Source organism: Sabethes cyaneus, chromosome 2 (assembly GCF_943734655.1).
Source record: "Sabethes cyaneus chromosome 2, idSabCyanKW18_F2, whole genome shotgun sequence".
Classification (NCBI taxonomy): Eukaryota; Metazoa; Arthropoda; class Insecta; order Diptera; family Culicidae; genus Sabethes; species Sabethes cyaneus.
In genome coordinates, this window is record NC_071354.1 from 65,318,118 (window position 1) to 65,345,953 (window position 27,836).

General features: G+C 41.3%; 1 protein-coding gene across 4 annotated transcripts in view; it reads right to left on the bottom strand.

The window, feature by feature from the left end:
• LOC128734345 (sphingomyelin phosphodiesterase) overlaps nucleotides 1-27,836 on the bottom strand; it is a 64,797-nt gene that overhangs the window by 12,116 nt on the left and 24,845 nt on the right. For all 4 annotated transcript variants that reach the window (XR_008411975.1, XM_053828496.1, XM_053828495.1 and 1 more), the window contains exon 2: nucleotides 21,209-21,348. The gene's annotated coding sequence lies outside the window, so the exon portion shown is untranslated. The remainder of the gene's footprint in view (nucleotides 1-21,208; nucleotides 21,349-27,836) is intronic.

The following is a 27,836-nucleotide window of genomic DNA, read 5'->3' on the forward strand; positions in this document are numbered from 1 at the left end:
TTTCATAAAACAAATTGTTCAAGAGCTATAAACTTTTGAAGCAAGTGATGTCCGAGAAAACTGGAAAATTTGATTTAAAATTTCCGGGAAAATAAAAAATCGCGAATTTAAATTAATTTTCATTAAAAAGAGCATAAACTGACGGTTGAAAAACAATTTTTTAATTAAAATCTGACTTTTATGTCTGAAAGTGCACCATTCCATGATGGGTAAGCTACCAAGCACCAGTTAATCAATTTTTTTAAATGGTCCATTTCAGGCCGGTTAGCGTTTAGAAGTTACAGAAGGTTCTACACATTCAAAGCTTTACCTTTGACATTTACCTATTTTTTAAAAATTGGTAAATTTTGCATCCGGACAATTTCGGACTTCCGGACCGGAATCGGACCGGAACCGGAACAGAGCTAAATCGGACCGGAACGAAATCGGACCTAAAAATTTCGTTCCGATTTTTTACCGGACCGGACCGGACCGGAACCCGGACTTCAATTTTCGTTCCGATGTCGAACACTACCCATGTACCTTTGAACCACAGAGGCGCTGGTCAAAAGGAGACTGCAGCAAGCAATCACCCAGAAGAAGCGGCATAAGCGGCAAACATCACCGGCTACGCGCCATAATGGTCGACGGGTAGTTTACGTCTCCCACCGAAGAGTTAGGCGCTGACATCAAATATATCTCGTGCACCAAATTCCTGAAGAAGGTCCTTATGTGGCTTACAACCAGCAAGAAGGAAATGTCCAAGTCGCTGTTCTATTCTTCGGGGCTTGCGGGGAACGGGAAGATATACAGTATGAACCTACCGGAAGTTGCCACTAAGGGTACGAGCAGCTGTCGTAAGGCAGTCTAGCAGTAAAGTATTTTTGTAGAAGGCTTAATAAACTTAGGATTTAGGGAAATGTTGGTTCAATGCATTATCTTTTCTAGTTTTTTCATCGCCATCCGAAGTTAATCCATTTTTGATGTATACGTTGCTGTAGTTCAGGCCCGTTTTGGCGCCCTCAAGAGCAGGCGCCCCTGGCGGGGGCCAGTCCGGCCAACTGCCAGTCTGGCTACAATACGCCGGGCACGCCGCAATCGCAAGGATGCTGGACGACAGTGCGGCGAAAACGGTTCTCTTCAACAACCTCGCCGACAGTAGAGGGGCCCAACGTACGAGATGGTTCACACAGGTCGGTTGCTGAAACACTTGGGAAATTGGCGATGAAGTGCCCACGATTGAGTTGAATGGAGTTGGCTGCTTGAAATAACACTAGTCTCTATGCTGACGACGACCCAAAATTTGAACAAAATCAGAACACTTTTAAATTTCGACATTCCTTTATTTCATAGAATTGCTGAGATTTCATGATGTTTTGGGATCCTTTGGCTCGTTTTTCCAAAAATTTTGAATAATGCCCCTTATATACATATGTATGCCAGTAGCTATGCCAACATAGGATTCGCTCAAGCAAACAGTCCAGCTTGGAAGTCTTTTCTTTGTGCCCTCAACTTTCATTTAAAACTGATATGAGTAGCTACTACGCAATTTGCACTAATTTTGGCATTCGTCGTCAAAGCGAAAAAAACTCTCATTTCTACGCAGGCTTAACAAATACCATTATGTAGGCTCATGCATACAATGTAAAGAAGTTTCAACTTTATTTGCTTCAAATGTAAAAATATTTTGATTACGTTAGCTCATGAAAACATTGCATGAAGCAATGACATCAAAAATTTCATTGCAAAGGTCAATCTGCAATGCTAGACTAACTGATAGGTACATGTCGCACTTTCTTTCTGTGCCTGCAGGTTAGTCAAGGTTACGACTAAGTTTTCCAATCGACGCACTGCCGACACTTCGCAGCACATACTGCCAATTAGGATTGATTGCGAGCTGATAGGGCACGCGTTATATAGTCGCTTTAGTAAAAAATAAAAAAAAATAAAGCGATAATTCGAAGTAAGCCAATGATAAGTCACGAACATGCTTGCCATGAACGATGAAAATAAATATAGTAAGCGCAAGTAACGCACTCCAAACTGACTGTCACAACAGGGCGCTGCGGCGTGACGACGATGGCGGGTCGGCCGAACCAAAATCGCGTGACTGCTTCTGCCGTCGTTACTACCACCAAGTATGTACCATACTGGTACCTACTACCTACCAGTTGAATTGTTTTTTAAAGTGATTCTCAAACAACACTGGATTGTTTTGTTTCTGTCATGTTGCAATGTCGTGTAGAATTTATCTGCGTTCGTTCGTTCTGTTTCGATTCTGCGTATTATTACGATTAACGATGGTCTGTATTCTGCAATAGTCGAGTTCCAGCTAGTGGTGGTGTTAATTTTGCATATAAATCTAAATTAGTGCAGCTTTAACAACCTATTTGTATTCCATGGAGTGTTTTTAAAGTGTTGCTAAACCCCAAGGCCAACAACTTGTCGCTTTTCTAGCTTCATTCAAAGCACATCCAAACATTTTGCTTAAAAATATGATAACCTGAAAATAGCAATCAAAGAAGTAGCATAGATTATAAGTATAGCACAGCGATAGAAATCACTCACTGGAGTACTAAATAACTGCATCACGTAACCTATCAATGGTCGCAACCATTCCAGCTTTACGTGATCATCACTTAAAATTAATGCAGTGCCGGTTCGGTGCATAAAGATTCAATGCTCGTAGGTCAACGAAAAATAACACCGTCCGTGTTTTCACCGTGTTTCATCGGTTATGAGAAACAAACCGCAAAAGTAGCACAAACCATTGCATCTCACCCGGACCATGAACAAGGATGGAAGTGCTCTTCCATGTGGTATCATTAACCCAAATCTGGTGATATTTGGCGGTGGGAAGTTTCGCTTGTGGCGAAGGCGATAATGCAATTACATTGACTCCAATTTTATCTTTCTCAAAAGTATAAGACAAGTGACCGGCGCAAAGCTCAATAGCAGAAAAAAAATCATTCGCCGTGCAAAAAGGTAGCGAAGCGGCGAAAAAAAGCATGAAAATGCGAACCGCCAAGCGAGAAGTAAAAGTATGAATAATCGATGTTGCAAGCAGTTTTTACTTTTTAGTATTGCGTCTAGCCGTCAAGGTGGTAAGTGTGGAATTGTTGTTTGTATGCTCCATTGTGGCCACAAGAGCCAACTCGGCTATGAACGAGGTATTTGTTTGCGTCGCTATTATTTATTGATGACCATTTCGGGGGTCGAGAGAAATTTTCACGGCAAGTGTCCTCCGAGTGAAATAATTAGATAACTGACGGCCGCATAACTACACCTCATTCAGATATTCCTTTTCAACGGTGTATTGATGTAAAACGCTCAGATCTTAAACCTGAAATACTTGTATTTTGCAACGATCATTCCAACATTGCTTCCTCGACGGACGGCTCTCCAGCATTCACCGGATGGCGAATGGCAATAGCAGTTTCGCTTTCTCAAGCCGTACTATAAAATTGTGTCACTGTGGCTCATCTCGTTCATTCGATGAGACTATTATACACTGTACCCTCATCATTCTTGAGTATGTATCGTAATTGCCCACTATTTTGCACGGAGGCTTTCACAACCTACATCGATGACACACATCAACCCGGCAGCACTGCACAATGAAGGTATGTAAACGAGTTTGGCTGCGAAATCCAACCTAAATTGGACCCGACATCCGGTGTGACCTATATAATACCATGCTGCACCGATGAGATTTCATCTGTCCTGTCCTGGGGATCAAAACATTTTAGTTTTAGTCTCGGAATTTTACGGCGACATCCGTCACCGGACGCAGCCTGCGTCAGTTGACGGAAAAAGCAATCAAGTTTTAAGCCTGAAATCGAGGCCGTCAACCGGGCGTCGCAGAAACGCACGTTACGCAAGCATGGGCGCCTTGAATGTAAACAAGACTGGAAAAAAGCTGCGTAAATGATCGTTTAGCTCTGCGTCCGTCTGGCCTAAGTCAAACAGGAAACTTTCGGAAGATAATTTCTCTGTTATGCGCAAAATGAGGTAATTTTATTTCTTGATTGAATGCGCGTTTTTACTGCTACTAAAAAGCGCTTAAATAGTGGTGGCGTGGAATGAGTGTAACCTTCTGGGTGCATGGTGACAATTTTCCATTCAACAACAAAAAGCAGGAAAACAATGCTTGTGAACAAAACTTATTTACTTCATGTAACTTACTTGTTGACAATTGTATTTTTCTGCTCGGAAAGCTTACTGTCAGTTAATGGTAATCCGCTTATTTGTCGTAAATGAGATTGCATTCAGTACGCTTTATCTAAACACCTCTGGATGCACTATCGTCTGTTATTTGCTAAAGAGTTAGATAGTGGAAAATGTATGTACAGCCATCTAGTGAATCAAAATATTTTCCGTACAATCTTTTTAATCCATCTATTGTATCATCTATTCTAAAGTTATTTTTTTGGGTTTTACTTGAAAACCAAAAGCCAAGATGGCAAACAAGAATCATACGGTATAATCTAACATGCTTCGTATGTACCCTCTGGATCTGTCACTAGCGGAAGTTGACCAGGACCTAAAATCGATTTCAAATTAAGCTACCAGACAGGTTTTGTTGAAGTGCCGATAAATTTAAACCACCCGACAGATTTCAAAGCGGCATACGATACAGTCGACCGAAAAAAAAGCTATGGTACGGTTTTCCATATAAACTGAGGCGAGGGCTCAGAGTAACATTGGACCGAGTGTTGTGTATCATGCACGTCCGGGGACTGTCTCAAGTTTCTTCGAAACGCGACGGAGATTGAGCACAAATAGCGGCTTATCTTGCATGGTTTTAACATCGCTCTTGATGTTGAATGGCTAGTGTTCTGTTGGCTATTAGCTATTATTAGCATTAACGGCGCACGACGCCAAAACGTAAAGAAAAAGGAAAGCATTTTTCATATAGTAAGATAGTAAGTAGAAAGGGGGAAATCCATCATCATTTTAAGAACTTGCCAGTGTATGTTTACCTACTACTTACAGTAGATCCAAATTTGATTATCAAATGAATAGCACATTAATGCTGTTACAGAAGGACCAAAAGGGGTTGGGCGGACCCACAAGCAGACACACTTGTGCGCAGATACGCCAAATCATCACGTGGGTTAAAGCTGGTACATCGAAATTGATTATTACATGGAAGGATCCGAATGGTGGAAGGAAACTCTTAAACCCCCGAAATGCGCACAAGTGTCTCTAAAAGGAAAGCTTTTTTCATGTTTACCGATAAATATCAATCAAATTGCACACATAATTAACCTGTGTAAAAAAATCAAATTAAAAAACAAAATACAAGAAGTGTATTCCCTAGCGGTGAAAAATTGGCACTCCGTTTTCGATGTTGACGCTGCTACTAGTTGAATTAATGACATCTCTTTTACGGGCGGGTTTTGACTATTTATTTTTGTTATTATATTACCACTAATTTTGAAACGATACGCACATTTTGATTCGAATTCACCTTCTAGTAAATGACTTCGCCAGGGCCGTGACTGAATGAAATCAAATCTCCCAGAAGTAAAATAGGGTAGTCGTACCAGTACTAGTGGTAGTACCAGTAGTGGTGGAAACTTGAATTATTCCATTATTCAGATTTTGGTACAAGTTTGATAAGTATCGAACTACCAGTAACAGTATTATTTGATAAAAGTTATTTCTATTATTATTATCAGCAAAACATAATGGTACACTGCACTGCTCATGGATACAAAACGTTTAAAGCCATATAATCTATACTGTAACCTTTTTCCATCAAATAATCTGTCAATTTAGTGGAGTTTATTAATAAAAATAGGGATGATGGGGTTTTCATGGGATTCATTTCTTGTTTATTGTGTTAAAAAAATGCATACGCCAGTTTATGCGAATAAACAGACTGTTTGTTGAACGATTATTTTCATAACTTGGCTAAAGCTATTGGAAAACAGGTTAATGTGCTATTGGTGAATGACCCTTTGGGTTAAAACCACTCAAAAAAAAAAAAAAAAAAAAAAAAAGGTTGTTAATGTGCTGGTTGATTATGTGGGGAGTTACGTCAACTATGAAACCATTAGCAGAGTAACTCTATCTTCCCAAATTTCTCGAATATTTTCAAACAAACACATGTTGTTTGTGTGTCGGGCATGTATATTACATAGTTAAGAATGCGTCGGACCGAAAAAGTACATTTTGGTCATTTTGGCTTTTACTTCAACCATGAAACCAGGGGCAGTGCAATGAATTGATAAATTCATATTATGCAAATATTGGTCATCGCTGGCGACCGCGTTCTTTTCTTATCTTTTCGACAGAAAATGAACTCAACACTGGAAAAGACTACTATTTTTCAAGGCCGGTTCACACAGTACAGCTGATTTTTAATGGCTTGCTCTAAGACGTGAAGCCTTTATCAGTATGGGCGTTTTGCATCGGTTTAAATAAATAGTAATGGAAAGATCCCAAGTCTGGTGAATATGGCGGGTGAAGTAAAACTTCACAGTAACTATTTTCCAAGTATTTTTAAAAGCTTAGCTTCTTATTCTGCGGCTCCTATCTCTGTCTCCAGTGATACTCCTCCAAACTGCTCAGCGGGAAGGATGGGGAAGGGAAACGGTATTAAAACGAGTAGAAACGGGTGTGCGTCGCGGCGCTTACCAAATACAATGGGTGTTTCCGTCGCAAACAGAAACCGCCGGACACAAACCACTAATCCGGGTAATATCACAGCTAATAATGTTGCCAAGACTCCTGGATCGAGATTATACGAAGGTCACAAGGCGAACGAAAGCTGAACGACCAGGACTAAAACTCCTTTCAAGTTCGACCACGAAATTTAACAGCAAAGCGGAGATAAAATGGTAGAGTAATATCGTTGTGGTTAAAAATCGGGATTTTACATCTAACTTAACGGTTTATTTCCCTTCTCCCAACAATATTCACTTAAAACTATTCTACTTGCGCATAACTAAGGCTGGTGTTTTTGACATATCCTCGACGACGACTTTTGACGATCCAAGTGGCCTCGGCCACTGTAACTAGATAGTACGGGATCTCGTGTTCTTCCCGTCATGGCAGAATCGACAGCTACGCTACCGATTACACCGGTGTTTTAATTGCAGGCGGCGGTTAAACTACCCACATCGGGGCTTTCGCTGCTCGTACTATGGGAGCCGGAAAGTACGGGGTCTCGGTCTCTACCATAGGACCGATGGCAAATGAACGATTCTATCGCGCTGCGCCGAATGCTGACTGGCACGCAGGCTTCACCGGGATACAGATGCGCTGCTCTTCTGCGCCTGTGGAATAAAGTCCAAGAATAAAAGGTCCCTCGAGGACCTATTCGAGGGATATTAGCCTTTTTACACACAGCCTTAACTTTCCTACACCAGCCTTAATCTACCGTTACACATTTTAAAATTTGCTTATAACTATTTTTACCTTTTGTTTTCTTGTATATTTTCACTGGTAGTTTTACAATCTTTTTATTCACGTCTGTTTCTTTGTTACGTGTTCGTGGATTGTTCATTTTAACCATTTTTGTTGTATAATTGTTTGGCACTAGAATATAAGTTTTACAATAGACTATTTATTATTCACAATACACTTTTTTTTTACGACTTGACAATTACCTAGTATTGTCCTTTCTATACACCACAAACGACATAATCTTAATTTTATCTATCAATAACAAAATAAACTGTTTTTAAGTTAAAACAAGTACGATCCTCGCGCACTGATCGTTAAGTTTTCCAAACAACAAATGATCTGCTGTTTATCGAGCCTAGCCCTTTTATAATTTCGGTCAGTTAAAAATTGGAATCTTTTGAAGACTTCCAATTTTTAACGATCTTTTGTCCTGGCAACAATTATTTATTGGATAATACCCTAGGTTTTGAATACCTTGGTTGTATTCCTAGTGGTATCTGTGAGCAACCCTGTAGGGGGGATCCCTCCGTCTAACGTGGACGTGGAGGGTTATCACACTTGCAGAGGAATCTTCTGATTGTATTAGAAAAGGCTTTCCCGAGCGAATTGCCCCTCCGTCCCAGACGTGAGACGCCAGACGTGGAGGGATATAACTCACTCAGTCGATCGCATCACCGTTTCTCTTGCAGATTAGTGAGAAAGCTTTCCGCCGTGAGCGACTCGTCCGTCCCAGTCGCAATGCGACAGACTTGGAGGAATATCGCTCACCTCGTTGACAGCTTTCTCAAACCTGTTTAGTTATGCCCGAGAGAGTTTTCCCAAGTGAGTGACTCGTCCGTCCCGGTCGCAAAGCGAGAGACTTGGAGGAATATCACCCACTCAGTAGACAGCTTCCTCAGGTTGTTTTAGATATGACCGAACAAGCTTTCCCGTGTGAGTGACCGCTCCACCCGAAGGTTTGGAGCGCTATCAATCAAACAGTCGACAGCTTGCTCAGAGATGGACTTAGGGAATTTGGATTGGGAATTATGAGCAGATTGAAAAAAAAGCATTTTAAATTGGCAGAGCTAATTTTATATAAAATATGTAACCAACGGTTACAATGCCCTATCAACCCTCTCTTCCTCTTATTTTTCCATCATTTGTAATTTCCTGTTGTATGGACTTGTTTTGTTAATGCATGAGCATGGAGACTGATTTGATCACTACACGAATCATCTCCATCTCCCCTTACTACGTTCCTGTTCCATCTCTGTGTTCTCACTTTGCTTCTGCACTCATTGGCAGAAGCAAAAGAGCTCACCCCAATACTGCTATGTAGTTGGTAATAGTGCATGAGTGCCATACCTCTTAAAGAGATGCAAACAAGCAAACATCATGGACGTAAAATTCTCTTCGCGTAAGTATTCTATCAAATTTTTATTAAAATTGTGTAGAAAACTGGTCTTTCCTAACAATTTTTTTTTTGTGCACCGTTAGTGCAAACTGGATCGTATGTACCCTAATCAGTTCACGTTACATTTCGCGGTTTTGTTCAGTCTGCGCAATATAAAAATTATTAGGAAGGAATCTGTTTTCTCTTCCCGATAAATAAAATAGACAATGACATTGAAACCTCTACTATTTAACAACATTTCTCTACTTTCAGCGAGTCAACATAAAATATTTCTCCGCAGATTCCGGATTTTGCACCGGTTAGTCTCTACATATTTGTTTTGGAATTTCATTTAATATTTTAATAATTTCCCAGTGATAGGTTTGCTGCGGAAAACATACCAGTGGATTAATCGTTTTCATTAGTGAGCTAATACGAGCTACAACTCAGCCGAGGACATCGTTTGCATCTTCTTGGCATTGTATGTCCCAATCGAGGAATCTGGATGTAAATTTTTCGTTGGTCGATGGAGTAACTAGGTGCAGAACTTATCGAACGAACCTGCATTTACCTATCCTTTCCTCTTTACCCTTTCCTCCTCATTCCTATCCACTGTCGGTTTTTCTGCGTTGGCAATTTTTCATGCCCGAAAAATATCCGAAAAATCCCGTAAGACGAATACCCGGTCGCGCGCGTGAGAGTGTACTAAGACTTTAAAGACTCGCGGGCACTCGGGTGTCCCGGATTTTCCGATTTTGTTGTACGTAGGAACGGATACTCGCGTTAGTCGTTCGGTAACTCTGTATTTTGTCAACAGTGATTTTTAAATCTGTGGAAAATAGCGTGGCGTTTGGGAACCGACTAGTTTCGGAAGCGAGATTTCTAAAGAATCTATTCGTTATGCCGCGGATATAATTGTTACGTTTCGCCTAAATACGATTACAGGTAAGTATAAATTGCAGTTTGTCAGCCAGGTAAGTATAATACTCTCCTCAATTCCCTGGCTACCTCAACCAGAGGATTTTAAAGTTTTTCCTTCGGAGCACGATGTATTATACACTCGTGCCCTTCACAAACATTGTTTTATTTTTCGCTATCTCTGGAATCAATATTCCAGCAGATGCAACAATTTTGTGAATAAAATGTTAGACGTTTTCTGAGTATAATGCGTTCCAGCATTATACCCTTCACAAGTATTGTTTTTCGCTATCTCGGGAGGTACCTGTCCACGAGAAGCAACAATCTTGTGAATAAATGAGTACGGGTAAAGTATTTTTTCCCACTTTCTTATACAATGCGAAAGTTTCATTATAGTTGCTGAGTTATCATAAACTCCTGGTACTATTTTCGCGTACCATCCACCACCATTGATGGATTTAAAATTTCCTAATACTTTGTTTAATTTTGTTATCCCTTAGACAACTTTGGTAAAATATAATTAACCACAGAGCACGCATCCATTAGTGCGGTCCAGCTAATTTGAGGTACGTTTTTTTTTCCGCCCCACGATCCGAAATCATCGTTTTCCAAAATCCGCCACGCCGCTAACCAGAAGAATTGCTGAACGGAAAAATTCTCTATCCGATGTAAGATTCTCAGACCGCGAGTTTTATCAGGGGTTGGCCATTATCGGACCTATCGTATATGAGTTTGCACTCTGATAGTGGCCTTCGTTTTTCGACTTTGGGACACACGTTCGCGATGTCTCGAGTTTTGCGTACGGGTACATTTTCGTGAATTCCAACGCGACCTACCCGACGACCATGCCGACATTGCCTCGACAGACAATGATTTAATGTTGTGCGAGAGTTTTATCTGTGAGCCTAAGCTCCTACCTGTTCTGCATGATTCTTTTCCTGAGTTTTCTACCGGATCACCTTCGGCGATCGTTTGCTTGTATATGTTCTCCGACGAATCAAAACGCCTCGTTTCCTGGTTCTTGGGCCTGAGACCTGGGTCTATTATGCAGTTGTGTGGCATGAAATATCCACAAATATGCACTAGATTCAAATTTGGTAATCTAAACAACTAACTTTCGTTTGGAGGACGAAACTAAGTCCACAAAACAGGGTACTGTTTTCTACTCCCCTTACCGAGGTTTTAGAAGCTGAAACCAAATATAGTAATTAATATATTCGTGGGTTTTTTGTGTTGGGCGCCAATTGATACTCCTCCAAACTGCTCAGCGGGAAGGATGGGGAAGGGAAACGGTATTAAAACGAGTAGAAACGGGTGTGCGTCGCGGCGCTTGCCAAATACAATGGGTGTTTCCGTCGCAAACAGAAACCGCCGGACACAAACCACTAATCCGGGTAATATCACAGCTAATAATGTTGCCAAGACTCCTGGATCGAGATTATACGAAGGTCACAAGGCGAACGAAAGCTGAACGACCAGGACTAAAACTCCTTTCAAGTTCGACCACGAAATTTAACAGCAAAGCGGAGATAAAATGGTAGAGTAATATCGTTGTGGTTAAAAATCGGGATTTTACATCTAACTTAACGGTTTATTTCCCTTCTCCCAACAATATTCACTTAAAACTATTCTACTTGCGCATAACTAAGGCTGGTGTTTTTGACATATCCTCGACGACGACTTTTGACGATCCAAGTGGCCTCGGCCACTGTAACTAGATAGTACGGGATCTCGTGTTCTTCCCGTCATGGCAGAATCGACAGCTGCGCTACCGATTACACCGGTGTTTTAATTGCAGGCGGCGGTTAAACTACCCACATCGGGGCTTTCGCTGCTCGTACTATGGGAGCCGGAAAGTACGGGGTCTCGGTCTCTACCATAGGACCGATGTCAAATGAACGATTCTATCGCGCTGCGCCGAATGCTGACTGGCACGCAGGCTTCACCGGGATACAGATGCGCTGCTCTTCTGCGCCTGTGGAATAAAGTCCAAGAATAAAAGGTCCCTCGAGGACCTATTCGAGGGATATTAGCCTTTTTACACACAGCCTTAACTTTCCTACACCAGCCTTAATCTACCGTTACACATTTTAAAATTTGCTTATAACTATTTTTACCTTTTGTTTTCTTGTATATTTTCACTGGTAGTTTTACAATCTTTTTATTCACGTCTGTTTCTTTGTTACGTGTTCGTGGATTGTTCATTTTAACCATTTTTGTTGTATAATTGTTTGGCACTAGAATATAAGTTTTACAATAGACTATTTATTATTCACAATACACTTTTTTTTTACGACTTGACAATTACCTAGTATTGTCCTTTCTATACACCACAAACGACATAATCTTAATTTTATCTATCAATAACAAAATAAACTGTTTTTAAGTTAAAACAAGTACGATCCTCGCGCACTGATCGTTAAGTTTTCCAAACAACAAATGATCTGCTGTTTATCGAGCCTAGCCCTTTTATAATTTCGGTCAGTTAAAAATTGGAATCTTTTGAAGACTTCCAATTTTTAACGATCTTTTGTCCTGGCAACAATTATTTATTGGATAATACCCTAGGTTTTGAATACCTTGGTTGTATTCCTAGTGGTATCTGTGAGCAACCCTGTAGGGGGGATCCCTCCGTCTAACGTGGACGTGGAGGGTTATCACACTTGCAGAGGAATCTTCTGATTGTATTAGAAAAGGCTTTCCCGAGCGAATTGCCCCTCCGTCCCAGACGTGAGACGCCAGACGTGGAGGGATATAACTCACTCAGTCGATCGCATCACCGTTTCTCTTGCAGATTAGTGAGAAAGCTTTCCGCCGTGAGCGACTCGTCCGTCCCAGTCGCAATGCGACAGACTTGGAGGAATATCGCTCACCTCGTTGACAGCTTTCTCAAACCTGTTTAGTTATGCCCGAGAGAGTTTTCCCAAGTGAGTGACTCGTCCGTCCCGGTCGCAAAGCGAGAGACTTGGAGGAATATCACCCACTCAGTAGACAGCTTCCTCAGGTTGTTTTAGATATGACCGAACAAGCTTTCCCGTGTGAGTGACCGCTCCACCCGAAGGTTTGGAGCGCTATCAATCAAACAGTCGACAGCTTGCTCAGAGATGGACTTAGGGAATTTGGATTGGGAATTATGAGCAGATTGAAAAAAAAAGCATTTTAAATTGGCAGAGCTAATTTTATATAAAATATGTAACCAACGGTTACACCAGCTGAAATTCAGTGGAAACTAAGGACGCATGCCGGAAGGCATTCATGCTTCCGTTGAGTGTTGTCAAAGAAATAGCTTTGCCAGCTGTGAGCATCTGTTTCCAGGGTGAGGGCGACGGTGACGATGATTGCACTGACTGTACGGAGGGTCGTCGTTTCCCTACCAAGTACGCGATTGTATATAAGGTTAGGGATGGCATACAACAGCGTCTGATCCGGAGCCGATGGCTGACTTATGAAACGCTGTGTCTCGCCAGCTATATAGACGGCAGACAAAGCCTATCAGTTCTTTCTGAAGTGCAAACTGAGCTCCGCACATAATTGCAAAGATTTCAGCTTGAAAAACGGTGCAGTAACTACCCAACGAATAGGATTCCTCCAATTCCAGCTCACGGCAGTAAACACCAGCAGCTCCCGCGCGGCCTTCGTACAAGGAACCATCGGTATAGCAGACCACATAGTCGGAAATTATCCTTTCCATGTAGCCTGACATCCAATCCTCTCTAGGAGGAAAGTCACTTGAGAAAGTCCTATACGGGAAAGTACGCATGAACGTTACATCGCTAGGAGCAAGGGCAAACTTGTCTTCAGCAACAATTTGCGACCACAATCGAGTATGACCAGTGGAACCGTCCACAGACTGCCAAAGGCCAATCGCGTGTAGTCGATAAGCACATATTAGTGCCTCTTGCTTCAGGTGGAAGTGTAGAGGTTAAATATTGAAAATAGTAAATGCACCAGACATTGCCATTAAACACATCCTTTGAAGATGGTTTAGCTTTGTCTGGACAGTCACAACCTCCCCTCTCTGCCACCATACAAGACAACCATACGCCAGTATTGGTCTGACAACGACCGTGTATAACCAGTGTATGTATTTGAGTTTAAGCCCCCAAGAATTGCCAATTGCTCGTCTACATTGCCCAAAGGCCATGCACGCTTTTTTAATTCGGAAATCAATATTTGTGGACCAGTCAAGCTTGGAGTTGAGAATCAACCCCACGTACTTCACTTCGTTCACAACATCAACATCCGAATCGTAAAAGCGCAGAGCGCGAGCTCCATTGGTATTTCTACGTCTTGAAAATAAGACGATAGATGTTTTGCTCGGATTTACCGAAAGTGCAGTTTCTCGGCACCACGTTTCCACGACGCGTAGTGCCTGCTGCATTAAGTCAAATAATGTGCTTATGCACTTTCCAATTACTAGGATGAGATAGTCATCCGCAAAACCATATGACGGATAGCCTAGACCATTGAGTTTCCTCAGTAGGCCATCCGCCACAAGGTTTCATAAAAGAGGCGAGAGAACGCCACCTTGTGGACATCCACAAACACTTTGCTTCCAAATGCTTGCTTGCCGTAAGGACGAAAAAAGCAATCGGTTACTAAGCATTTGTTCTATCCACTTTATGATTATGTCAAAGAAATAGCTTTGCCAGCTGTGAGCATCTGTTTCCAGGGTGAGGGCGACGTTGACGGTGATTGCACTGTACGGAGGGTCGTCGTTTCCCTACCAAGTACGCGATTGTAGATAAGGTTAGGGATGGCGTACAACAGCGTCTGATCCGGAGCGGATGGCTGACTTATGAAACGCTGTGTCTCGCCAGCTATATAGACGGCAGACCTACCTGCGAGACCAGACATCGCAGCTTTGGTAAGGCGGCATGCTTAAGAAACTTATTCTACGAACTATTCAGGAAATGAACCATAACGGAATAATTGGTATGGACCCTCGCGAACGCAAAAGGACAACGATTATTGGAAACTCGGTACTTGGTACGTTGGAATTCTAGTTGAACCGGCACGCACGAGCATCCAGGAAAAAGAGCTACAGAAGATGAAGCTCGCGGTTGCAACTATTCAGAAAGTGTAATGTTCGAGATGTGTATGGAGTCGGTACTGATATATATGTACGCACTGACGAACGACGACACCAACAGTGAGGATCACTGACATTACGAACAATCTTAGCGATAATGCTAAGCTGTCAGGAAGCTTTCGATATTGCCGTGGTGTGATATAAATTGAGCGTCCGTTTAGCATCAAGCAATACTCTGAGGTCATAGACTTGGTCGATTTTTGAAATTACATGCTCATTTATGAGCAGCCATTTTTTCTGCCAATCAATGTTGCAAATCGAGGGAGAAGCCAACGTCGTGTACTCTCACACGAGTGAGTATGAGAAGCATGGAATCCAACGCTTACGCCGCACACGCAAGCGTAAAACAAACAGCCACCATTGATGTGCGCAGACATTCTACTACCTACACACTCGCGCACGCACATGTTCACATCGTCTTCCTGCATAGCTCCGAAAAGGACGCTTATGCCGGCGTGTTCGTTAGAATGAGTACGCGCGTGTGAGAGAATAAGACCACATGAGTGTGGGCTTCGCAACACTGTTTCCTGCACCATTCAGGGAACATATGCAAAAGCCTATGAAGCTGCATGCAATCATCTATAGGACGGACTAGTGAATACAATTTCAAGTCATCAGCATACATTTGCTTGCATCCAACTCCAAGTAGCGAGTCGATATCGTTGAAAAACAGTACAAACAGGAGATGCCCTATGCTGCTGCCTTGAGACACACCCGATAAGGTAGTAAACCGGGAAGATAAACAGGAGTTGAGCTGCATACGTAGAACTCTGTCGCATAAATAGCAACTGAGCCACTGCAAAAAGCGCCAAGTCTCAAAATTTTCTCTAGCAGTGTTTTATGATTAAGGTTTATTAACTTCTTGGAAGGACATATGGAAAGCGTCCAACCAAGGATATGACATAAAGATAATCTTCGGGAATACACATGCATAGGTCGTAGGATTGTTGCACTAGCCGGCCGTAACTGTCCTGTTCTCTTAAAGCCGACTGTGAAGTCTGTCGATAAAGAAGGGTCAAGTCTTAGAAAAGACGTTTCAGCCCAAGGCTTTTTTTAGGTCGGATGTGAAGAGTTTTTTCGCCCCGTTATTGATAGAGAAAGTTACCATTCTATCACAAACAACAATGGCCTGAGAGGCCACAACTTCGCTGCCGCCAGAGGAATGGCTGCTCTAGTTTTTATTTTGCACGATTAAACATTTAGAAGCATACCTGGAAACACACAAATGGAGATTTCTGCTCTCAGACCGATCAAATTCTGGTTGACGGACGACACTTTTCGGATGTCGCAGAAGTGCGGTTTTTCCCGGAACAAAACGTCGACTCGGACCACTATCTCGTAGCAAACAAGATTCGTAACCGGTTGTCCAACGTATTCAAATCGTGACCAACAAGGAAGATACCTCTGAACATTCGACGGTTATCAGAGAGTTGCTATAGACTACTTACTACTTACTTATTTTGGCAGCCGAGATCCGGGGTGGCTCTTGCCGTATCAAGAATTCCTCTCCATTGTATTCGGTCCTGGGTTACTCGTCGCCAATTCGTTACGCGTCTCGACACACGCAAGTCGGCTTCAACCTAGTCGAGCCAACTAGCCCGTTGGACCCCTCTATTCCTGGTGCCGGTAAGATTTTTGAAGAGAACGGATTTCACTGCACAGTCGTCTGGCATCCTTGCGGCATGACCGGCCCGCCGTAGTCTCCTAACTTTCGCCAGGTGTACGATGGGAGTCTCTCCGAGTAGTGCATCTCGAGGTTCATACGCCTAGGCCAATCTCCGCTATCCGTTTGTACTCCGGCAAAAATAGTTCGCAACACCTTTCGTTCAAATACGGCAAGTACACGTATGTTTATTTGTTTATTTGTAAAAATCAACTGACATGGACTGTCTTATTGAATATTTGTGGTCGGTTTATAAAAAGCTAACACTATACAATTTTTGAGCAAACTTATGTGATGGTTCATTAAATTCAAACAAGCTTTCCACAATAGAAAAAGTCCGGATGCAGGCAGTTATTGGCTCCTAGGATTCAAAGGTGGTCCGATGGAATCTCGGTTGCAGTAGCTCGGTTGAGCGCAGGGCACGTTGCGATGTATGAAAGTTGATGAGACACAGCATGCTCGGTGACTCGATTTCGCCATTTAGGATCTTTGCAACACACACTGCTTGCTGAACCTTCCTGCGCTGTTCAAGTGTTTGAAGACCCAATAAACGGCAACGATCGGCGTACGGTGGTAGATTGACTGGGTCGCGCCATGGTAGGTCTCTCAACGCAAGCCTCAAGAAACGTTTTTGCACTCTTTCGATACGCAAATTCCACGACAACTGATAGGGGCACCATATCAAGCAAACATTTTCAATCAACGGGCGAACTAATGAACAGTACAGCGCCTTCATGCAGTGGGGATCACTGAAATCACGTGCAATTTTAGCGATTAAACCGAGCTGTTGGGAGGCTTTCGATACTGCCGTGGTACGATGTAAGTTGAACGTGAGTTTGGTGTCAAGCAGTACTCCAAGGTCATTGACTTGACCGACTCTTTTGGGTACATGCTCATTTATTTGGTAGTTGAAAACAACCGGACTGGCGATGCGGTGGAAAGTCATCACTTGACATTTTGTGATGCTGATAACAAGCCAATTTTTCTTGCACCAATCAACAAACACATCCAAGAGCCTTTGAAGCCGGATACAATCGTCTATGGAACGAACTACTGAATATAATTTCAAACCGTCAGCATACATTAGCTTGCATCCAACTCCAAGCAGCGAAGCAATATCGTTCACAAACAGCAAAAACAGAAGTGGTCCCATGTTACTACCTTGTGGTACACCCGACAAGTTGGAACTGGGAAGAGAAGCAAGAGTCGAGCTGCACGCATAGGACTCTACCATATAGGTAGGAACTGGGCCATTTCGTAAAATTCTAAGATGCACCAAGTCGCGAAATTTTCAGCAGCAGTATTTTATGGTCAATACGATCGAACGCAGCCTTCAAGTCCGTGTAGATCACATAATTTGTGCCTTTTGTTCCATATGTGATATACAAGTAGATGTGAACTCCAATAGGTTTGTGCTTACGGATCGACCAGGCATAAACCCATGTTGGTCGGTAGAGATATAGCATTTTGTTTTAGCAAGAAGAAAATTGCTCACTACTATTTCAAATAGCTTGGACGCAGCAGAAAGACTAGTGATGCCACGATAGTTTCGAACGTTCCGATGGTGGCCACTTTTAAACACCGGGAACATGAATGACTGCTTTTAGATCGTCAGAAATTTCCAGTCCTTAAATGATTTGTTGAATATCTGGCACAACGGATCCACTAATGCAAGTGCATTGTCTTCCGAAAGCAAAGATACTGTCTCAAGTCGGTAAAGGACTACCGATCTGATTAGCGTTTTGTACATTGTCAGCTTTGTGCGGCACTGTATGCTCCTTGATCGAAGCGTCTTGCGGAGGGAAAATTAGGCTCAATTTCCGGTTTGAATGCGTTGTTGTATCTCCTTAATCGTATTATTATCGGCGGTGACCAGACAGAGATCCCAAATATACTAACATCAACCACTTCCAATTCATCGCCGTCAAAAGTGACTGTCCGTGGCAGGCAATCGTTGCTTTCTCTGGAACCTCTTCCGACCAGATATTTGGTTTGAATAACATTCAGGACAGTATATCCCCTTGCCGTAACCCTCTGCGCGATTCGAAAGGACTTAAGAGTGTCCCCGAAACGCGCACGTAGCACATCACTAGCTCCAGGATAGCTTTGATCGGCCGCGTCAGTTTGTCCGGAAATCCGCACTCGTGCATTATCTACCATAATTGTTCACATTCAACTGTATCGATATTTCTGGTGGATTTGTCGGAGAGTAAAAAAAAATTGATCCGTAGTAGCACGGTTCCTCATTAGCTCGCCTGATACTGCCCTACGAATTCTCTTGCAATTGGGGATAGACGACGCAACAAAATCTGGGAGAGCACCTTGTAAACGGCTTGTAAGCTCGTAAATTTCTCGCCGGATCTCTTCGAGAGCATGAGCCAGCACGTTTTTAGGAACTCCTAGATTAACTTCCGTTACGTCTCCTTTTGCGAGTTTGGTTCACCTTCTCGCAAAACCTGCGCGTGTCATTAGCCCGGAATAGTTGTTCCTCTGCAGCGTCACGGCTTCAAGTCTATAAAGAACTATTGGTCAAAACAAGGTTTTGTACAGCATCAGGATATGCTTCTTGATCGTAGCGTTTTGCGATGGGCAAAATTGGTCAGATTTCCCGCTTGAATGTACCACTGGATCTCCTTCCTAATGTTATTGTTCGCGGACACTAGCGATTCCAAACTTGCAAACTCGCCAGTTTTTTATAGACTTCAAGGCGGCGTACGATTCAGTTAAATGAAATACAAACATCTTTGTTTCATTACATTCTTCTACCGTCCCCTTCGTCGATAGTAAAAACTACCGTTATAAAAAATTGATTTAATTTTTTTTTTATTTATATGCTTGATGATATGCCAAAAGTAAGGATTTTTCAACAATTTAGGCATTATTACATTTTTAGTCTTTTTTGGAATGTAATAGCGTGTTTTAGTTATTTAGGTTAAATTTTTACTTGTATCCTTAGAATAATTAGAATAACATCTAAACGTATCTGAATTGTTCCAAAAATAAACAACTTCTAAACATTTCTCAATACTCATCAATGGTAGGTGAAAAATCCGCTATCGTTAGAAGTAAAGGAGTGAAATCATAAAGGTGGCATAAAGTTCAAATTCTTTTATTTTAAGTGCATTTTTCTCCTCCCATCAAACGGTTGTTTTTTCCCAAATGGTTTAGCGTTTGGTGGAATGACAAGCAAATTTATATATATTTATCAACGATGGGAGCTATACGCTGGCTGCTAGGAAAATACTTAGATAAGTACATAGCAATCACTTGAAAAAAAAAGTTCAACGTCCGAATTGCTACAACAGTATAACGGAAGCTCAAGTGCAAGTTCATAAAAGTTCACGTCTTCCCTTGACGTGTATTTATGCTTTGTGATTTATATCTCGTTTTTCCTTGCTGCCAATGCCATGTGTCGATTTTCACATATTCCATGCTATAGTATATTGCTAGTGGCAGCGATTTTCTGATTGCTGTACAGTACATGTCTCAACTTTTTGTTGTTAAAACCACGGTTTGTGTGTGATTTTAATGATTCAATAAATAAAGCCTTTTGGGGTTACCCAAAATTCACCCATATTCTCGTAAATATTTGAATTGGTGCCAATTTTACGTACCAAAATACAAACCATGGAAGCACCGCGTACAGTAAAAGCAACATCAGAGAAATGCGACAGCTTTAATCTGATATGTAACTTTATAAACATATCGCACTTCCTGCTTCCGCTGCTGTGGAGAGTTCTTTAACCTTAGTCTGTACGTGTGATCAGTCTGAGACAGAAAAAAAAACAACAAACAGTAAATTTACCGCTCTTTATGTGAGGGAGTCTGACCGGTCTGACCGACGACCGTTACTGTGCTCCAGGTGACCATCAAAAGGGAAAGTTGCACGGCAAAACAATGGGACCGCCGTCTGACGGAAGCTATGTAGGTAGGTATGTATAGCTGAAAGCTGTTTGACCCAGATTTATGGCGGTTTGGAATGAAGTAACGTAAATCGCGTAGTTACAGTGGGGAACAGTCACTTAGTCACACAATTATCAATGTTATTTTTTAGGAATCTACTACCTGACAATAAAACAGCAGGACATAAGCCAGTCTGTATGTAATATTTGTTACAATTCATTTTAGATCGTTTTAAAAAATCGTTTTGGGATCGGATCAAACAGCTGCTACTACTGATAGTTAGCGAGACGGAGATAAATGAAATTCCGTCTAATAAAATCAACATGATCTGGGGTTACCGACTAATTGACGGTAATTAAAATCGATGCGGCTTAGCTGAGCACCGTGATATTGTGGGAGTGATAAAAACGCTGAGATGGCTTATCAACTTCTAACATCGACATCAAACCCAATAGAAGGTTTGTGATAGTGATCGAGTTTTATTGTGTTCTTAAAAGATTACGTTATTTTCCTACGTGTTCCGAAAGCTCAAATCTTCAATTACTAATCGCAGCATCATCAGTTCGAACATCACCAGTGTTAAAATATTTCAGCAGCTTCGGTGGAGACGAAATAATTAAAATGCAGTGTGGCTAGCGGAATGCTGCAATGCGGATGCTGAGGGCGCTAGAGCGTACAGCTGCTGTCATTTCATTTGCTATCCGAATCCGAATGAGAAACCGGTTCATTGTGCAAAAGGACAGTCTGGCTTAATGCTCTACCCAAGCAGGTTCACCATTGTGTCGAAAAAAAAAACCGACAGCGATGCAATGACTGGCTGAAATCGAATTCATGCAAGGATGCTTTAAAAATTTTTACTCACTTCTTATTTCCGCATGCGGGATTTGTTCCAGCTGAGTTGAACAGTGGCGTTCGATGCGTGTCCTTCGACTAAACCATCTCGTTATTAATCATGATTGGTCGGTTTTATTCGTTCCATCAAAATTAACAATCGTAAAACACCTGAAAATAAAAGGAAAATTACGATTAAATAGGAGGATATTCGGTATCATTTTACGTTTATAACTTTTGTTGTTCGAATTGTGTTGGAAAGGTTCCAATTAAACTTATAGTGATAGGCAATACGTGATCAACAATCATTATATAATAATATTTTACGATCTGTACGCCAACTCCACTTTCGAAACGTAATACGTCAGCATTAAAGCCAACAGCGTTCATTGTGCCGGCTGGTGTTGATTTACGAACCGACTAAGCCCTCTGTATGCGGAGCTTCCTACTTCCTCGAGCAATGTTTAACGATGATGCTTCGTCGCCTCCGGTATTCTTGTCCGTTGAAACAGAAAACACAAATAGCAGACATTTCTTCAGCTCTCTGTCGAATCAAAGCAGTTAAAATTACATCACTTATGGCGATAAACTTGCACACAAAGCACGGCCGGCCGCTGTAATTACACTATAGGACGCCGAAGTCCATGCAAGGTTGAAAACCTCCCCGCGTACGTATGATAGCTGGCCCCGGGGTGGGTGTGCGCCAGCCAACCCCCCGTTATAGCCAGACGCGGGTGAGTGTAAGTGAAAATACCTGTTGCTATTCACCTAGTGGTGTTGTTTAATCGGTGTGAGAAATGAACATTTTGCAACTCAGATAAATAAAATTTAGAGAGTAACTTCTCGAAATGTGTACAATACGAATGGTGAATAATGTTAGGTTGTTTATTGTATTCCGCATTTCATTTTCATGTTAGAAATTTGTGATATGCTTATCTAGCCATGCCTGTGTGATAAGGTGCATAGGCATAATGTGCTCAGTGATTTATCTCTCATGCAGGCACGGGGCATGTTGTCAATATTTGCAACAACTGCAATAGTTTTTTCCCTTCCATGGGAGTCGAACAAATGGATTCAAACTAGCTCTGACAACGTGACTTTCAATCAAAAGGACGCACGAGGCGATGAAGCATTGATTTTAATTGAAGTCACTCCATTTCGTTAGTATATTCGCTAATAGTAATGCTTTAGCCCTTGATGTGCAGACAGCTCTGAAGTTCGTTTCTGCAAACGTGTGCTATATAAACATAACATATTTCACGCAAAATGAAGTTAAAGTTGTCTTAAAGAAGTTGAAAGCATCGGCGTCTCCCGGGCCGGATGCAATAACTATGATGATTATTCTGAAAAATTCTACTCTTTCGAAAACTCTACAGTTAATTATTAACCAATCGCTTCTTCAGGAAACATTTCCTGTATGCTGGCTGGAAAGATCGTATATCTTTCCTGTGTTCAAAAAGGGAAATTTTATCGCGGGATTACGTCACTTTGCGCTGGCTCGAAATTATTTGAGATCCTTATCGGTAGCTCGTTGCACAGAAGTTTTGCGCAATACAGCTTAACTGATCAGCTTGGCTTTTTCCTGGTCGCTCGATTAGCACAAATCAGATGGAGTGCAGATCATTTTGTCTACAACATGTGGAAGCTGATGTCGATACGGTGTATACTGACATCAAAGCTGCGTTCGATCGTGTTGATCACACTATACTGCTAGTTAGAATAAAGCAGATCTGTACCTCTGCTGCTTTTGTACGGTGGTTGAAATCCTTCCTTAAAAATCTCTGTCTTTTTGTGAAACTGGGAGCACGGAGTTTTGAGACTTTCGGAGTACTTCAAGTGTGCTTCAGGGCAGTAACGTTGGACTCTTGCTATTGTTTCTGTATTACAATGACGTCTGTATGGTCATCGGGGATGTGAACGCCCAGGTCGACAGGGAAGCAATGTATAGACCGGTGATCGCTGCACACCGACACGAACGATAACGGCCAGCGGTGCATCAACTTTGTAGCTTCCCGAGGCTTGGTGTTCAGAAGCACTTTCTTTCTCCACAAATATATCCACAAAGCCACCTGGAGATCACCTGACCAACGTACTACGAACCAAATCGACCATATTCTCATTGAGGGCCGGTTTTTCTCGAACATCACCAACGTACGCTCTTTACGGGGTGCGAATATCCACTCGGACCATTACCTAGTAGCAATACAGTTTCCCCACAATTATGGACCATTTAAGCAGAAGTATGATTTTAAAACTATTAATTTTAGCGCATACTATTGTTTAAAAGCAGTTTATAAATGTTTTTAGTTACAGAAATATGTAATCTTTCAGTTGATTCAGTTATTAAACCCATTTAGTACAAGTTTTCCACGGAAATCAAGCTTGTATTATGACTCATCAAATACACAATTATGGATCACTTTTGGAAGCGGTCACAATTATGAAACAATTTTCATCATATTATGGATCAAAATAAAAATACACTTTTTGCAGCAAATTCACTCAATGAACTTTATTAAAATCATGTAATAACATAAAATTAATGTTTCAAATCGTATGGAAGACCTTGTATCGTTTTTGGCCTGTCTTTAGATGCCTGCCGTCCTTCTTCGAAGACACCTACCGATCAGCCTTTGGAAATGCTTGTCGCGATTTCACGACTGATCAAAAGAATCATAGGCTCACCAGCTGCGTTGGCTCCGAAAAGACTAGTATAGGATGAACTTTTTTTTTCGAATTGTTATTAACGATGTAGGTACAGTGAATTCTCGGAAAAGTTAATCGATGCAAGAGTTTAATTTAATCGCTGCTATGATGCGACTCTGTATAAAACAGAGAAGAGGCGACCGAAACAATGAAAAATAAACATAGAAGGAAATCGCGCGAATGTGACCGAATGCTCGAAAAACGAGTAAATTCAAAGCCTCTAAAAAGGTAAAGAAAAAATTAACGTTTTAGATTGTTGCATGAGAGCTAACATTCGCTTAACTTTTGCGATGAACCGTTGCATATGAACCATCATAGCGTTTTACTGCCTTACGTAGCTTTCCTGCCCTGCGTAGTTCAGAAACAGCATTTTTCAAAGACTCAGCTCTGTGCAGCTTTCGATTCTGCTTAAAAAACCTGATTTAATCCACCTAGTGGTGAAAGGAACCTCTGTTATACGGTCTTACTTGCAGTTTGAGATAGAAATCGACACGTTTGGTTTACATGAAATTTTTGGAAATTGAATAAGTTTACAAAATTTGAACCAAATAGAAGCACTTATAAATTTTCATAGTTTCTTTTCTCATGAAATTGCTGAGTAAGTTGTTACTAATGAGGGTAAGTGCAAGTAAAAGTAAGTTGTAGGATTAAATATTGCGTATATATAAACGTATATATTGCGTAGTAAAGGTCTAGTTAATAGCTTTTGGAACTATGCATAATTTCCTGTAATGCCATTCTATTTGATTCACAACAATAAAGTTTTCTTGAATAATTTCTCCATTTTTATGAACCTTCGGTTACTCACGTTGTTCTATTTTGTACACAAAATGTAGGTTTTTGAATGTCAAAATGTCAGAATTATTCAATGCATTAATACTTTAAATTGTTAGGAAAATAGATTAGCATAAACCGACATCACAGAAACGAAGCAAGTAGCATGTGAGATGTACCGCAATTGGCCCCAACTGGAATTTTCTTTCGTTTCTTCATATGGAAAAATGGTGTCTGTGTGCAGCAAAACTACCAGCAAATGTAAAATGTTTAAAATGTATCCGTCTGTTGGAAGTCGAGTAATTCGGGGTCAAAATCATGGTATTTTATATAATCAAAGTTCTACAGTTCGTAAACAAGCAAACATAGAGGTATACTATGTTCAGCAAAGTTGTGTATTTTTATTATTCATACTACTTTGTAATACATGAAAAAGTCATACAACAATTACAAAAAGAGCTAAAGTAGAAAAACTGATTTTACAAATTCATATACAATAAATTAGATCTCTTCGTTGGAGAGATAGAAGGTCTTCAGCAAAATTTCTTGTAATAATATACTCTAAAACTTTGCAGAACACATCAATGTGTTATATTGAAACTGAAGGAAAATAATTTTTTTATTTCACTTTTAGGGGGATTAATCAAAATTCGAATTCTACCAGACGATAGAGCTTTCAATTTTAAGAAACTCTTCCAAAGGTTTGATAAACTTAAAACCAAGTTTTCCTAGTCAAAACTCTAGTGCGCATGTTTTCTTGGGTTTGGGCTATTATGCGCGCGAGTAACTGTGTTATAAAAGTTGGCACGAGTGTTCGAGGTTTAATATATTTTGACCGGTAAAACCAATTCTTATGAAATTTTGCATATATATTCGTAATGTGAAAACCTCTCGTTTGATATTAAAATAATTGAAATTAGGTTATTTTTCTTGGTTAAAATCATTATAAATTATTGTTAATTTTGGTGTGGTGTATTCAATTACTCATAACTTTCAAATTTAACATACAATCAAAGAACCATTCAATAGTGATCTATCCGGCTATATTACCTGCCAAATGAAACTAATAGCACGTTACTCGGTTTGGCCATCTCTGAGAAACAGGCGATCATTTGAACCTTGTCAAAACTGGTTTTTTAAGCATAACTTTTAAACCACTTGTTTGTTTTCAATAAAAACTGGCGTGAAGTTTAGCAATAGTAAGAGCTTTTATTTGGTACTAAGATCGATGAAATCGGTTATGTGGTTCGGGAGAAAATCGTGTCACGCAATTTTCACATTTTTGCTAATAACTTTCAAACTAAAAGTCAGACCACGAAACCATTTAATAGTAATATACTAGGTAATAATACCTTTCAAATAAAAGTTATAGCAGACGAATCGGTTCAGTCTTCTCCGAGAAATAGGCGATTGAAAATTGAAGCGCACACACATACACACACACACACACACACACACACACACACACACACACACACACACACACACACACACACACACACACACACACACACACACACACACACACACACACACACACACACACACACACACACACACACACACACACACACACACACACACACACACACACACAGACATTGCTCATTCGTCGAACCTGATCGATTGGTATATGTGACACGGCCCTCCGGGCCTCGGATCAACTTCGTGTTTTTCGACCAATTCCTAAACCTTTGTTATATTGTATAACAAAGGTAATATATTGTATAACAAAGGTAAAAATGTTTGTAATACTCCCTCGGAAACGGATGGAAACGGATAATACGTTCGGTCGTCAACGAGGCTGCAACCGTTGTGCTAGGAAGAAAACCTCGAGCGCACGAAATGATTGGTTTGACGGGGAATGCCAACAAGCGATAGAGAGAAAAAAAGAGCTTGAAAACCTATCTAATCATATCCACAAGAGAGAATTTGGCCAAGTATCGACGAGCGCGATGAGCAACATGTACCGATATATATCTTGAAAAATTGTACTGAATGCACGAAACCAGCATATGCGTACTATTTTGGAGGCGATTTACGTACCTAATGCAGATTATTCGAAAAAAATTCATATTCATAAGTATTTGTATACGATGAGATCCGACTTAACATGATATACAATTCTGTGATGACAATCGTATGTGAATCAGTCGTCATCATTTTGTATGATTGAATATAAACTAGGGTGCGCTTTAATAAGCTTTGTGTACAATTACGATTTTGTTTAGAGACATTTAAGACGATTTTCATATATTGATATACGACTGGTGGCTTGCTGGGTAATCACAAACGAGCGCGAGGTGGTCGACAGGTGGAAGCAGTATTGCGATGAGCACCTCAACGGCGATATAACAAAAGGAGACGCAACGGAAGTTAACCTAGGAGTGCCTACAAACGACAACAACGTGCCGGCTCCTGATTACGAAGAAATTTGGCGGGACATCGGAATAATAGAGCCGCCGGAAAGGACCGTGCTACTACGAATCAAATTTTACTGCCCGACAAATCCTTCAGAAATGTTGAGAGTACAACGTGCCGCCCGAATAGGTGGAAGCAGCACTTCGACGAACACATGAATGGCGCCCAGGCGGAGAACCATGGCGGCAGGGAAAGCGATTTCGACGGTGTCACAAACAGGGAAGATGTGCCAGCCTCAACGATAGGCGAAGTTAAGGAGGCCATCATGCAGCTAAAGAACAACAAGTCAGCTGGAAAAGATGGCATCGGAGCGGAGCTTATTAAAATGGGACCAGGAAAGCTGGTCATTTGGCTACATCGATTAATTGTTAGAATTTGGGATACGGAACAGCTACCGGAGGAGTGGAAAGATGGGGTTATCTGCCCAATCTATAAAAAGGGCGACAAGTTGGATTGTGAGAACTATCGAGCGATCACCGTTCTTAATGCCGCCTATAAAGTGCTGTCCCAAATCATTTTCCGTCGACTATCACCAATTGCGAAAAGATATGTGGGAACTTATCAAGCCGGTTTCGTCGAAGGTCGGTCTACAACGGATCAAATATTTACACTGCGGCAAATCCTCCAAAAGGGCCGTGGATACAGAGTTTCCACGCATCATTTGTTCGTTGACTTCAAAGCCGCATCTGATACCATCGACGGAAAGTGCTATGGAAAATCATGAACTAGAACAGCTTCCCCATGAAACTTATCAAACT